At 46.5% G+C, this 12,852-nt stretch overlaps 1 long non-coding RNA gene across 1 annotated transcript; it reads right to left on the minus strand.

Annotated features, from left to right (window-relative positions):
* Positions 1-10,988: 10,988 nt before the first annotated feature.
* Positions 10,989-12,795, minus strand: LOC140421973 (uncharacterized). Its single transcript, XR_011947187.1, has 2 exons — positions 12,649-12,795; positions 10,989-11,355 (listed from the first exon to the last, which is right to left on the minus strand). It is a non-coding gene; the product is annotated as an uncharacterized lncRNA (long non-coding RNA).
* Positions 12,796-12,852: the final 57 nt, after the last annotated feature.

Genomic DNA, 12,852 nt, shown 5'->3' on the forward strand with positions numbered 1-12,852 from the left:
GGGTCTCACCCTCAAACCCAAGGAAGTAATAAGGTATGAGAATTGAAATAATATAGAGTTAGAAAGGAGAAAAGTCCAAAAAATGGAGCAGTCTGCGACAGGACACAAATTAGTTGCCTCTTATCCTGGAGAAATTAAGGACCCAACAAAGTGTGCGTCTGAAACATTAATTTATTTGACAAATATCAAAATATTAAACTCCAACTGGTATCAGGGATTATTATCAACAGAAACAAACTCCAGCTGTCAGAATGAACATGGTTCAGTCCTGGATGTGATTAACAGCAGCAATAACAGCAGAATCCAACCCCTGCAGTCACTCGTGAAGTCTCTGGTGTCTCAGCATGTGGGATGACCAAGTGAATCTCTTCCCACGCACACAGCAGATGAACGGCCTCTCCCCAGTGTGAGTGCGTTGGTGTTTCAGCAGATCAGATGTAGTTTTATAGCTCTTCTCACAGTCAGAACATTTAAAAGGTTTCTGATCACTGTGAACAAGTTGATGTGTAGCAAGGTTCCAGAAGTGAAGGAATCTTTTCCCACACTCAGAGCAGGTGAACGACCTCTCTCCAGTGTGAACTCTCTGGTGTCTCTGCAGGTTAGATAAATGATTAAATCTTTCCCCACACACAGAGCAAGGGAACAGCCTCTCCCCAGGGTGAACTTGCTGGTGTGTGAGCAGCTTGGCTGAATGAGTGAATCCCTTCCCACACTCGGAGCAGGTGAATGGCCTCTTTCCGGTGTGAACTCGCTGGTTCATTTCACTTTTGAAGCTCTTCTCACAGTCAGAACATTTAAAAGATCTCTTATTACTGTGCACAAGTTGATGTTTCATAAGGTGTGCTGACTGAGTAAATCCCTTTCCACACAGGCAGCAGGTGAACGGTCCCTCACCAGTGTGACTGCATTGATGAGCTTCCGGCAGGGATGGAGATTTGAACCCCTTCCCACAACCTCCACATTTCCACCGTTTCTCCATGGTGCCGATGACCTTGTGTCTCTCCAGATTGGAGCCTCATTCACACACAGAACATCGTGTACAGTTTCTCGCTGCTGTGAATGATGGGATGTTTTTTCAGGCTGTGTAACTGGTTAAGGCTCTTTTCACAGTCAGCTCACTGGAACACATTCACTTGCATATGTATGTGTCTCGGTGCTTTTTTCAGTCACACTGACCTTCCCACAGATAGAAGACAAACATTTCTCCTTCCACATTCAGGGGCCGATGATATTCATATCCTGACAAATCAAAAGGCTCTCAAATCTTGAGTTTGCTGCCTGTAAGTTTTTCCATTCCATACCCTGTAAAAATAATCAAAGTAGAATGAAACTCAATAGACAGCACAAAAACAGGTCATTGTATCCAGTGTCAGTGTATATATTCCCCATGAGCCTATCACTTCTCTCTGTCAGCAGGTATTTCTATTCCTTTCTCTCTTGTGTCTGCAACTTGCTAAGTGCATTCATGCTGTTTTCCTCAACCAGTCCCTGTGGCAGCAAGTTCCACACCCTCTGGATAAAGACATTGAATCTAACCAGTACTATCCTGTGTGGCCGCAGAGCAATGCTGCCTCTTTTCTCAATTTCCTGCAGAGGCCGAATCATTGTTGATGAAAAAGCGTTGAGCCCAGCAGCATTACTCTTGTCTGATCATCTCTGGAAAGCAGGCGTACCAGCAAAGGCAGCTCAGCCTTCACAACACTCAGAATAAAGCCGATACCTTGTCAAGGAACTGCAATGAACCGCAAACAACTATTTGTAGGAATCCCTGTCTGCCTATCCTCCGGTAAAACAGCTTGAGATGTTAGTGGCGCTATGTGAATAAGATGAGGTGTTTCTTCATTCAAGTTTGTCAATTGGAATTCGACATCCTTGAAGGCTGTGGATGCTCAGTCGCTGAGTATATTCAAGACTGAATTCAACAGATTATTGGATACAGAGGGAAAGAAGGAAAATGGCGACAAGGAGAAAAAGTGGAGCAGGCTCTATGTCCTCCAACTGCTCCTGTTTATTCTGCTCTTAAGTGGCTCTTGATGGACAGTGTACTCTTTACATTTAGTAAAATGACCAATAACGATTTCAAATTTTATTTTGGTTCCATTCAGGTTCCGAGAATCGTAGAGGTGCATTGCACAAGAGGGGGCGATGGGGGTTGTTCAGCCCATCTTTCCTGTGCTGAATTTTAGAAAGAACAGACTTGTTCAGTCCGTCATTCCCATTTCATGTCCCACGCCATGCACCTTCTCATACTCAGGTAACTATCCACCTCTCTTTTAAAATTAATTAGTGAATCATACCGCTGCATTTTCAGGCAGATCCTGGAATTCACTGAGTTTTGCTCAACTGCCATTGTGATACAGGTAGTTCAGTGAAGGTTTTGCAGTGGGCAGTACGAGAGTATTTCAAAAATATCAACTGAAAAATATGTTTGAATATTAAAATTATTGGATGGGAGGGTAGAGCTGGTCCAGGGTTCAGAATGATTTTTCTTCTGGTCACTGGGACCCTGAAGCCTCCACTTCCTGTTCCCTCACCAAAATGGCCGCACATGCGCCACTTCTACCAAGTTTCTACTTTGTTTCTACCAAGATGGCGGCCGGTCACCTGGGTCAGTGGGCCGACACTAGACTCTGGACACTTTGGGAGCAGAAGGGGACAAATAGAAGTGGAGAGACAAGAGGTGAAAGAGACAAATGTTATACAACTACAACTTCATCCATGATTGAATAGTGGAGTGGACTCGATGGGCTGAATGGCCTTACTTCCGCTCCTATGTCTTATGGTTTTATGGTCTAACTTGAACAATAACTTTGACAGAATCTCAAACCCCCAACTTCCCCAAAGTAAGAGGTGTATATGAAAACCACCACCTCCAATTCACACATCGTCCTGACTTGTCTGACATCCAGAATTGGGTGAGCAGACATTTCCTCCAATTAAACATCGGAAATAGCGAAGTCATTGAGTTTGCACATTCTCCCAGTGTCTGCGTGGGTGTCATCCCCACAACCCAAAGATGTGCAGCGTGGGTGGATTGGCCACGCTAAATTGGAAAATAATAATTGGGAACTCGAAATTTATTTTTAAAAATAAATAGTGAAGCCATTGTCTTATGGCCCTGCTACAAACTCCATTCTCTAGCCACCATCCACCTCGCTGGAAACTGTGTTTATTTTATCCTTTCACAGGGAGTGGATATTGCTGGGAGAAATCATTGCCCACTCCAAATTGCCCTCGAGAAGATGGTAGTGAGTTGTCTTCTCAAACCGCTGTAATACATGATGTGTAGGTTGAGTCACAGCATAGCCAGGGTGGGAGTTCCAGGATTTTCACCCAACAACAGTGAAGGAACAGTGACATAGTTCCAAGTCAGGATGTTGTGTGGCTTGGAGGGGAACCTGCAGGTGATGATGTTCTCATGTGTCTGCTGTGCTTGTCGTATGAGGTGGTCACGGGTTGAAAAGTACTGTCTAAAGAGCCTGATGAGTTGCTGCAGTGCATCTTGTAGGTGATACACGCACTGTGTGCGACTAATGCAGATTTCAATGTCATATTTGACCAGATGAGCTTTTGACTACATATTTGCACCATCACTAAGACTGTTTATATCCAGCTCAATAATATTACCTGACCTAGCCCTCACCTCAGTGTGTCTGCTCTGAAACCAACATCTATGCAACTGTTATCTTTAAACTTGATGATTCCAACACACTCCCGACCAGCATCCTAACTTTTATCATCTGTAAACTTGAGATCATTTGCTGCCCATTTTCTCACTCTGACCAATTCCCTTTTCACTTGGCGCAGTCTTATCAACTGGTTGAACTGTTGATTACCAGAGGCAGCAGCAACACATCCAGCTCTACCTGGCCCTGCTCTCCTCTGCCTAAACTGGTCACTATTTCTGGATTATTCCTGGAAGCAAGGACAACCCAGATTCTGTTCTTCATGATCATCTTCCTAAATCTCTCTCCTGACTTCGAACAAGTGCAAGGAGCTCATTGATTTCTTTGTCACTGACACTGAGATCACCCGTTCAGCTGAATCTACTTCCAAAAGTTATTTGTGAACTCGCCTGTGTCTCATTAGGTTTTGTGACTGCGTGAATCTCTTCCCACACATGGAGCAGTTGAAAGGCCTCTCCCCGATGTGAACTCGCTGGTGTGTTAGAAGGTCAGGTGAATTAGTAAATCTCTTCCCACACTTGAAGCAGATGAAAGGTCTTTCCCCAGTGTGACCACGCTTGTGTTTCAGCAGGTGTGATGAACTGCTGAATCCCTTCATACACACAGAGCAGATGAATGGCCGCTCTCCAGTGTGAATTTGCTGATGTGTGCGAAGGTTGAACAATCGATTAAATTGTTTCCCACACATGGAGCAGGTGAAAGGTCTCTCCCCTGAGTGACTACGCAGATGAGTTTCCAGTTGGGATGGAGATATGAATGCCTTCCCACAGGCCCCACATTTCCATGGTTTGTCTATGGTGTGGATGTCCTTGTGTCTCTCCAGGTTGGACGATTTCACACCTGTAGATTTCAAATTTCCCATAAAAAGAGTTTATAAACATCATCATTGTCAACACCGAATAAAAATAAAGGACAGACAATTCTCGTTTGTTTGGAACAGGTTTTCTGCACTTCTTTCTGCGAAACAGTAAATCCTCATCACATACGTTCTTCCTCTTTCCTATGCTGGAATCCAAACCCCAGGGTGACAGACCAGCCCACATTTTATGGGCCATATTTGAATCCACTGAGATTTGCTGCTTGGGTGTCTGACTCGTCAACTGGACCTATGTAGAACTCTGTTCCAACCGTTCTGGCAGCCAACCACCCCCTCCCTGGCCTCACATTTCTGTCAGCAGCCCTCCCAACACCGCCCACCTCTTCACACAGACCCATGCAGGCTTACCTTTAATTTTCACCATGAGAGTTTGTCAGTCTGCCAAACCTTTCAAACCACCTTCAAAATTCCTTTCCTTACAGTTTACCCGCTCCCTCCACTCTGGCTGGGTTGAGTTCTCAAGTCCCTCAGTGTAGAGTGAGAATAAATCGGTAATTTTCTCTCCTGGTCACTGGAATCCTGATGCCCCGCCCACTCTGTTGTTTCACCAAGACGGCCGCAGCTGAAGCAAACAAGCCCCGGGAGCTGCAAAATCAGGATCTGTGGGTTCTTCTTGGCAGTTTGGGGCCTCCAGCGGGTGTTTGTGAATCCTCCCCGCCCACCTCCCAGGGTTTCCTTCCTTCCCAGAGATCAGAATCCTCATTGATTTGAGTGCAAAGTGACAACTCTTATTTATTGTTCCCCTCCCCCATCCTCTGATGTGAACCATCCTCCAGTCGCTGAAGCAGGATGGTGACCTTTAACCTGGGCCTGTTCCTAGGAGGGAGAAGCCCCGCAGCTGCAAATCAGGGAGCTGACAATGATTGTGAAGGGTTTGCGGATCCTCCCTCCCACCGCCTGATGCTAACATTGCTTCCGCGGGACAAAGGACTCTCCTCCAGACGAACAACAGCATTGCGCCTGCGCGCTACTGTCTCACCTCATCAACCGCACTGCGCATGCTCCAGATCACAATGGGAATGATTGATGGCGGCTCCGGACCACTAGTAATAGGGGGCGGGACTGGAGGACCGAATGGGAGCAGCTGGTCCTCCAACCAATCGGAGCGAATGAGGGGCAGTGAACGAAGCATGCACAATGCGGGAAATGGTGAGGGGTGGATGCTTTTTTTCTTGGATCTGTAATTTGTAAGCGGCAAATTGCAGATCGGAGCGTATGATGGAGCCGGCGTGTGGACGGGACAATTTCTATAAAGGTTCTGTCATCTACAAACTCCCTCAAAAACTCAGCAATCCCATTTGTACTGAGCGGGGCCAAAGATCCCTAAAGTCGTCCCGGTTAATGATCACCATCTTTATTGGGGGCAATGTGCAGCACTGAGCATGTGCGGCCGCCACGTTGGGGGCAATATTTTCATAGCTGGGTGGAGCTTGTCCCCCATTGTTTCGAATAGAGACAAACTGTCCATCAAACTGGGTCACCCTTTGTGTCCCAGTGTCTTAATGAGGAGGCAGGGTGGAAGCAGGGAAGGAAAGAAAAGGATGTAACTCCTGCTCTCTGGATCCTACTACCTCAAGGGACGTCCTGCCTTATGTGCCCAGAAATCTGTGGCAAACGTACCCTAAAACATATGGAATTATCTTCACTACTCCCAAAATGTTCCCCCACTGAAACCTCAACCACCTGTCCAGGCTCATTCCCCAATACCAGATCCAGTACTGCCCCTTCCCTCGTTGGACTATCTATATATTGCACCAAGAAGGGACTGCTGACAATGACAAGGGGTAAAGTTAAGTTCAGTAGGGCACACGAGTGGTCATCCTAAGTTAGAATTATATTCACACCCAAAGATGTGATGGTTGGGTGGATTGGCCGCGTTAAATTGCCCCTTAATTGGAAAAGAAATATAATTGGCTTCTCTAAAATATTTTTTAAAAGTTAGAATTATAGAATCTCTGTTTCTGGAAGGGCCGTTTACGAGCTTTGACCGGCTTACTGAGCTGTTTGGGTTGGCATGGGGAGAATGTTTTAGGTATATGCGGGTGCTGGACTTTGCAAGGAAGGTCTTCCCGACCTTCCCAATAGTGCCTGTCTCCTCGCTGTTGGAGGTGGTGTTGTCAGCGGACGGGGTGAGGGGGGGGGGGGGGGAGCGGGGGGTGGCGACAGGGGATCGTCTCGGTGATTTACAGGAGGGTTTTGGAGGAGGATGGGGTGTCCATGGAGGTGTTAATGCGAAGTGGGAGGAAAAGCTGGCTGTGGCGCTGGAGGAGGGTTGTGTGCTGCGGAGGCTAAACGCCTCGATTTTGTGTGTGAGGCTGGGGCTGATACCGCTGAAGGTGGTGTACAAGGTGCACCTTACAAAGTCTTGAGGTCTTGGCACCTTCAGGTGATGCCACCTAAGACAGAGTAAATAAAATCAGGAATACTCAGGAAGTATCAATTTGAGGATCATAGATGTCTCAGAGATAACAAAGGAATAGATCAGAGTTTTAGCAACAGATGCTCTGAGCCTTGGGTGGAGTCAGGCGATGTTACTGAGGTGGAATCCAGTCTTCAAGATGATGTAAATATGTGGTTGGGAGCAAGTCACGGGGTCAAATATCACACCAACCATTTGGACAATGTCTTTCAATCTCAATCTCAAAACAATGACCAGGGTGAGGGATGGAGTCAGTGGCTAATAAAGGAGTTTGTTACAGGGGCTGAACGCAATGTCTTCCCAATACTGAAGTGGAGAAAGTTTCTGCTCACCCATTACTTACTGTCAGAAAGAACTGTGTGTGCCTTGGAGGGAAACCTGGATGTGATGGTGTTCACAGACCCGATATCTTGGTCCTTCAAGGAGGCAGAGGTTGAGGGTTTGGGAGATTCTGTCAATGTTCTGGTTGAATTTTGGAAATATAAATTCCCTCTCCTTCTCCGCCTCTGCTCTCAATCTTTTCTCACTCTCCTCCCACCACAGAGGCCCGAAACGTTTCTGGCCCAGACCTGCGGAAGGTTCCCTTCCCTGAACGACATCAGTGAATCAGTTGTTCTTTTGTGAAAATCTGGCAGTTTTCAAGGTCACCTTTTCCTAGTGCCGGCCTCACAGGTTTTGAACATAATATAAGAACATAAGAACTGGAAGCAGGAGTAGGCCACCTGGACCTTCGAGCCTGCTCCGCCATTCAATGAGATCATGGCTGATCTTTTGTCGACTCAGCTCCACTTTCCCGCCAGAACACCATAACCCTTTATTCCTTTATTCTTCAAAATACTATCTATCTTTATCTTGAAAACATTGAATGAAGGAGCCTCAACTGCTTCACTGGGCAGGGAATTCCATCAATTCACATGGAAGGAAAAAACACCGTTCACAGTGGAGAGAAACCATACATGTGTTGTGTGTGTGGACGAGGTTTCAGCCAATCTTCTGGCCTGTCAAGACACAAGCGCATTCACACTGGCGCGAAACCGTTGAAATGTGGGGATTGTGAGGCGGCATTTGGTTTCCCGTCTGAGCTGGAAACTCATCGACGCACTCACACTGGGGAGAGACCATTCATCTGCTCCGTGAGTGGGAAGAGATCTACTTGGTCATCAAACTTGCTGACACAACAGCGGGTTCACACTGGAGAGAAGCTGTTCACCTGCTGTGTGTGTGGAAAAGGATTCACTGATTCATCCAAGCGACTGAAACAGCAGCGAGTTCACACCGGGGAGAGACCATTTGTCTGCACTGAGTGTGGGAAGGGATTCACTCATATATCCACCCTGCTGAGACACCAGCGAGTTCACACTGACAAAATGCCTTTTAAATGTCTGCACTGTGGGAAGTTCTTTAAAAGCTCTGGAAAACGGATGTACCATCAACATGTTCACACTGATGGGAGACATTTTAAATGCCCAGACTATGTGAAATGTTATAAAGTCTCCTGGGAGCTGATGGCCCATCAACATATTCACACTGATGAGAGACCGTTCAGGTGCTCTCGCTGTGTGACTGGGTTCAGGCGATCATCTCAACTCACTGTCCACCAGCGAATTCACACTGGGGAGAGGCCATTCATCTGATTGTGGGAAGGGATTCATGCAGTCATCCGCCTTGCTGAAATACTAGTGGGATCATATTGGGGTGGTACAGTAGCACTGTGGGTAGCACTGTTGCTTCATAGCGCCAGGGTCTCAGGTTTGATTCCCGGCTTGGGTCACTGTCTATGTGGAGTCTGCACGTTCTCCCCGTGTCTGCGTGGGTTTCCTCCGGGTGCTCCAGTTTCCTCCCATGAGTCCCAAAAGAGATGAACATAGAATAATACAAGAGCAGCACGATGGCGCAGTGGTAGCATTGCAGTCTCACGGCACCGAGGTCCCAGGTTCAATCCCAGCTCTGGGTCACTGTCCGTGTGGAGTTTCCACATTCTTCCCGTGTTTGCGTGGGTGTCACCCCCACAACCCAAAAGATGTGCATGGTAGGTGGATTGAACATGCTAAATTGCCCCTTAATTGGAAAAGGTGAATTGGGTACTCTAAATTAAAAAAAAAACAGAACAATACAGCACAGGAACAGGCCCTTCGGCCCTCCAAGCCTGCGCCGACCCTGGTACCTGCCTAAACTAAAACTGTCTGCACTTATGGAGTCCATATCCTTCCATTCCCACCCTATTCATATATTTATCTAGATGTCCCTTAAATGCCGCGAAGGTACCGGCTCCCACCACCTCCCCAGGCAGCACGTTCCATATATTTCCCACCCTGTGTAAAAAACCTGCTCCGCACATCTGTTCTGAACATTTCCCCGTGCACTTTAAACCTATGTCCCCGAGTACTTGACTCTCCTACCCTAGGAAAGAGCATCTGACTATCCACTCTGTCCATACCACTCATAATCTTGTAAACCTCTATCAGCTCGCCTCTCAACCTCCGTCGTTCCAGTGAGAACTGACCGAGTTTATCTAACGTGCTGTTGGGTAATTTGGACATTCTGAATTCTCCCACCGTGTACCCGAACAGACGGCAGAATGTGGCGACTCGGGGCTTTTCACTTCATTGCAATGTTAATGTGAGCTTACTTGTGACAAGAGATTATTATTAAAGACAGACCTTTCAAATGTCTAAACTGTGGGAAATTCTATAAAACGTCCGGGGAACTGATGCCCCATCAGCTTGTTCACTGATGAGAGACCGTTCAGGTGCTCTCACTGTGGGACGAGATTCATGCGATCGGAGCAACTCCCTGTACACCGGCGAATTCACACTGGGGAGATCCAATATTTCCTCATAGTTAAAATTCTCCATCCCTGGTAACATCATCATAAATCTCCTCTGCAGCAGGCAGCATGAGGTCCCAGGTTCGATCCCGACTCTGGGTCACTGTCCGTGCGGAGTTTGCACATTCTCCCCCCGTTTGCGTGGGTTTCGCCCCCACAACACAAACTTGTGCAGGGTAGGTCGATTGGCCAAAATAAATTGCCCCTTAATTGGAAAAATTAATTGGGAACTCTAAATTTAAATAAATAAATAAATAAATCTCCTCTGCAGTCTCTCTCGTGTGATCACATCCTTCATGTAATATGGCTGTGGTCTAACTGGTGTTTGATGCAGTTCCAGCACAATCTCCCTATTCTCATAATCTCAGCCCTCGGCTACCAAAGGAAACTATCCCACCTGCCTTCCTAAGCACTGAAGAGAGAGAGTGATTGGCAGCTGAGAGAGACAGAGGGAGAGAGAGGAAGCAGAGGGAGTGAGAGGCACCAGAGAGAAAGGAGCACCAGAGACTGAGAGAGGCAGGAGAGAGGAGAGAAGAGAGAGACAGTCTAGTCAGTAACAAAAATAAGTAATGGAATTGAGTTCAGACATGGATCTGCATGAACTGACACCACTTTACTGACAGATTGACATGGTAGTTACTTTACTTGAATCAATGTTATTCAATTTTGAATAAAGGGTAAGATTAACTATATCACAGTCACCCAGTATCAACTAGGTCTTCTGTTTAATACAGAACAGGATTAAACCCAGTGTCCAATATTCGAGGTCTCTGTGGCTGTTGGATGCCTGGTTTCACTGGACAGCTGACGAGCCCACAGCTTCACTGAACTCGTCTACCCAGGGTCTGTTTCTAAACCCTCATCACAACATATTACCTGGTTAGCTATTGCATATATCATCATGGTCAGACACCTCACACAAAGCTCAACCAGAAACAACGGTTCTTCTTTCTACTGATCCCAGCTCCTACAATGGGTCACAGCATCTCCAGCCCTCAGCTCTGTTACTGGGCTGTCATTGACATGAGCAACAAAGAGACAGCAAGTTGCCTGAGGCTGAATGGGAAGTTGAAACTTGTGACTCAAAACCAACTGTGTAAGATCTCTGAAAAGATCAGGAATTTTAAAGGATAAATTCTATACCCAGTGAACAAATTAATGAGACATAAGACAAAAACATCATGTTTTATGATTTTTACTGCAACAAACTAGAAGCAACAATGCCTTAACACTATTTTTATAGGGAACGTATCCCTTAAACTATAAATAGAATGTTGCCCTTTTACTTTTAAGACAATCAAAAATCACACTCCATGGTTTTGTCGCTGAAGTTGTCACTCAATTCTCCTGGAACCAGCCCAATGTGATTCTTCATTCCTGTGTTTACTTCCATTCTGTTCCTTCGCCTGACTGGCAATCCTTAACCCCAGATGTGTCTTTTGCAGTGATAGTTTTCCTGATGATATTCAGGTCCTGAAAAACCAAGTGACTCTTCCAAATCCTGAAGTGACGTTCGTTTTTTTTCTGCAAATCTTCATCTAATATCCTGTAAAAGGAATTTATAAATGGAAATTGAGAACAGGCAATTCTAGTTTCCATCCAACACACTCTCCCTCCATTCTCACTCTGTAATGTTCATCCTCCTAATTCTCTAAAGGTGCTGATTCAGGCTGACTGACAGATCCCTGCTCACTGCTTCCCATCTTGGAGAGGCCTGAAAATCTCCATGCAGACTGCCAGACATAAATATGTCTATATTACTGAACTCAAAATGTGTGGAACATATCGACTAGATTCACTTCCTTTCTCTTCAGTTGCTGCAAGTTACCAATGACCCCTCAGGATGAGAAAATAAATGGAAAGATAAAGTAGACTTGGAGCGGCTGCTGCCTCTTGTGGGGCATTCCAGAACGAGAGGTAATAGTCTTACGAAAAGCGGTAGCAAATTCAAAACAGTTTTAATTAAAAAAAATTTTTTTTTTTAGAGTAACCAATTATTTTTTCTTCCAATTAAGGGGCAATTTAGTGTGACCAATTCACCAACTCTGCACATCTATGGGTTGTGGGGGTGAAACCTACGCAGACACGGGGAGACAGTGCAAATTCCACAGGCAGTGACCCGGGGCCGGGATCGAACCCAGGTCCTCAGCACCGTAGACAGCAGTGCTAACCACTGGTCCACAGTGCTGCCCTATTCAAAACAGAGTTGAGGAAAAACTGTTTCTCCCAAGGGCTGTGAATATGTGGAATTCACTACCCCAGAGTGCGGTGGAGCTGGGACAGTGAGTAAATTTAGAGTTGGACAGATTTTTAATCGGGTTCAATGGTTCTGAAGAACTCTCAGGACAGTGGAGATAAGGCCAGGATGAGATCAGCCATGACCGAATGGCAGAGCAGACTCGATGGGCCAAATGGCCTAATTCTGCTCCTATATCTTATGAACTTCTGGTTAAAGTCCAACAGGTTTATTTCGATGTCACTAGCTTTCAGAGCTCTGCTCCTTCCTCAGGTGAAGGAGCAGCGCTCCAAAGCTAGTGACATCGAAACAAAACTGTTGGACTTTAACCTGGTGTTGTAAGACTTCTTACTGTGCCCACCCCAGTCCAACGCCGGCATCTCCACATTATGAACTTCTGAAAGGGGGAGACATTGATTTGATTCCCAGATGTTGCCCAGAGGAGGAAGTTTTAGTCTGAAACTCATTGTCCAATCTCCACATTGTGACATCACAAAGGAGATCATCCTCTAAATCAGCCAATAGGAATCGATCCGCTCCGCGGTGACGTCAATGCATTAGTGCGCACACGCAGGCGCGCGGACGCGCGAGCCCCGTCCCCACCCTTTGTTCTCTCTTCCCCAACACATCCTCGAAACGGTTTCCAGGCAACCGGCTGACAGTTCCGGCCGTCGGTGATATCCCCCTCCCCTGACCCGGGACTGCGCATGTCTCAGGGAGAGGGGAAGCTCCGCATGCGCAGGAGAGCTCACTTCCGCTGACCTTTCCGCTCAGATGTTCACCAATGGAAAGACTGGGAGGACCGGA

This window comes from Scyliorhinus torazame, chromosome 5 (assembly GCF_047496885.1).
Source record: "Scyliorhinus torazame isolate Kashiwa2021f chromosome 5, sScyTor2.1, whole genome shotgun sequence".
NCBI lineage: Eukaryota > Metazoa > Chordata > Chondrichthyes > Carcharhiniformes > Scyliorhinidae > Scyliorhinus > Scyliorhinus torazame.